The sequence below is a fragment of the Solanum pennellii genome, chromosome 9 (assembly GCF_001406875.1).
Source record: "Solanum pennellii chromosome 9, SPENNV200".
Taxonomy (NCBI): Eukaryota; Viridiplantae; Streptophyta; class Magnoliopsida; order Solanales; family Solanaceae; genus Solanum; species Solanum pennellii.
Window position 1 is genome coordinate 11666853 of NC_028645.1, and position 2864 is coordinate 11669716.

The following is a 2864-nucleotide window of genomic DNA, read 5'->3' on the forward strand; positions in this document are numbered from 1 at the left end:
TTCATTTTTTCAAAATTTTATTTTCGCGCATCTTATTCTTGTTTGGTGCGGCATAGTGAATTAATTTGAATTTTTATATCTATTTGTGCATCTTATACCTTTTGTTTATCTCTTCATTAAGTGCTTAATATTTGATCAATATTTTAATCACATAGATCGTATGCTCAAATAATACATAATTGAAGTAATTCTAATTGTTTAGTAATTTATTTGGTTTAGATTAAAATAAAAATAATAAAATTGTTTGATTATTTATTTGCCTCTTTTCTATCCCATCGCCTATCTTTAAATTTTTATTTAATGTTTATTTATTGTTATCACTTAGTTTTGAATGCGTAAATAATTAATAAAAAATAATAATAATTTTTTTCAATTGTTTAATATTTTTATCACTTAGACTCGAATATTTAAATATTAATTAAAATAATAACATGAGCTATTTGTTCGATTTGTTTAAAACCTATCTCGTATTTTAAAATAAATTAAAATAAACTTGATTGTTTATTTATTGCTATCACCTAGCCTTGCATGTTTAAATTAATAAAAATAATAAAATAGTCTTAATTGTTATATATTTGTTATCACTTAGCAAGATTAAATAAACTAATAAATGAAGTGAACTTATTTGCTACTTGTAACCCCCACATAGATTGCATGAGATACCGCCGGGACCCACATCTGTGGACCTCGAGGGATGCCTAACACCTTCCCCTCGAGGTAATTTGAACCCTTACCCTGATCTCTGGCTCGTTGAACTTAGCTAGACTTAGTTATGTTAGATAGAAGCCCTGACGCGCTTTAATTCGTTTGGTGACGACTCTAAACTTAAAATCCCAAAAGAGTTGTTAGGTCGTGCACAAAACCCGTTTTTACGAAAAAATGGGGCGCGACAGTATTCGGCTAGAAGAAAAACAAAAATTGTGTTTTCATTATGATCTTACAGAATGACAATTACTTAAATACGCCCGTATCGCCAAAAAAGCCAAGGGGTCAACAGGTCAAGTTTTACTACAATTACTTGAAATGCGTTAGGATAACATCCTTTTTCGATTGGGTATGGCTTCCACTATTCCCGCTGCCCGTCAATCAGTTAACCATCGACATATTTTAGTTAATGGTCATATAGTAGATATACCGAGTTATCGCTGCAAACCCCGAGATATTATTACGGCAAAGGATGAACAAAAATCCAGAACTCTGACTCAAATTTCTCTCGATTCATCCCCTCATGAGGAATTACCAAATCATTTGACCCTTCAGCCATTCCAATATAAAGGATTAGACAATCAAATAATAGATAGTAAATGGGTCGGTTTGAAAATAAATTAAATGCTAGTCGTAGAATGTTATTCTCGTCAGACTTTAACCTCAAACTTAAACAAAGGGTTCGCCAAAATTTCTTCCCTTTAGGCGAAGTAAACTAACCCAAGGATAAGTAAGTTAAGTAAGATCAATCCGAGTTTGATCTAGATTTCCCCCATTTTTGTATCATAGACAAAGATCTATTTTCATCCCTTTTCTATTCTTTTCTTTACAGTATTTTGATTATGATTATTTTTGAGTATTCTATTTTACGCGTCACAGCAATTAGGAATTGAGAATCTAGATCTTTAGATCAAAGAAGGGTCTAGCTGTTGGAATAATGCTATCCGATGCTATTTGAGTCCTTGTTGTTAGTAAAATTGACGAATTAAGAGAAGGTACGGAAAGAGAGGGATTCGAACCCTCGGTAAACAAAAGCCTACATAGCAGTTCCAATGCTACGCCTTGAACCACTCGGCCATCTCTCCTACATAATGATTATGACCCCAAAACCGAGTGAATAGCAAGTCAGTCATAATTCATATTCCATTAATGGATAGGTACGACCAATCCATTTTAATAGAAAAATTGTCATCAAAGTCAAAGCAAAGAACGGTTTTTCTTTCCTTCGAGGCTCCGCAATAAAGATACTATTTTTACGAAAAATTGTTCAAAAAAATACAATTCATGTTTGCATAAACAACGTTCCCTTCTTTTTCAGGTATTTTTCTATTTTTATAACGGATTAATTCTATGAATTAGAACGAATCAACTGATTGATGGTCTATATCTTTTAGACTATAGTTAATGGATACTCTTAAATCATAGCTGTAATTATAATTATATAGACTATGATTCCATACCAGAAAATTTTTTTAATTCCTTTTCGGTTTTGGAGTTCTCAACAGCAAATACCTACCCCTCTATTAGAATAGAAATTCATCAAAAATTTAGATTCGATTGTATAGTGTATACCCGTTATGTACACAAAATTGGCAGTTATTCTATTTTCATCATAGAATGATTAGTCAATCTTTTTTCTTCTTTGTAATTTATGTCATGATTCAATCAAAATTTCTCGAGTTTTTCTAATTTGTAACTTCACCGAAATCGGAATAGTTCCTACACTACTACATTAGTGTGAAATCGAATCGCGTTGAAATATTTCTTATTTCTTCTCAATTCCTGTCAAAAAGGAACAATTGGAATAGAGGATTCATATCTTTTGTTTTTTTTTTTAAAAAAAAGAAGTTTTTATGTTATTTCGTATTATACAATTCTTTTCTTTGTGGGATCTTTTCCCCACGAGAGTTAATGAAAAGAATTCTAGAATGGATTGCTACCTATGCCTAGATCACGGATAAATGGAAATTTTATTGATAAGACCTTTTCAATTGTAGCCGATATTTTATTACGAGTAATTCCGACAATTTTCGGAGAAAAAGAGGCATTTACCTATTACAGAGATGGTGAGATTTGATTCTTTTTTTTTTGGTTTTATATTTATTCATTTCTCTCAGTCTTACAAGGAGAAAAATACATGATTCGCGAAAAAAAATCTA

General features: G+C 31.2%; 1 non-coding gene across 1 annotated transcript; it reads right to left on the reverse strand.

Annotated features, from left to right (window-relative positions):
* Positions 1 to 1703: 1703 nt before the first annotated feature.
* On the reverse strand, positions 1704 to 1790 carry TRNAS-GGA. Its single transcript has one exon. It is a non-coding gene; the product is annotated as a tRNA-Ser (tRNA).
* Positions 1791 to 2864: the final 1074 nt, after the last annotated feature.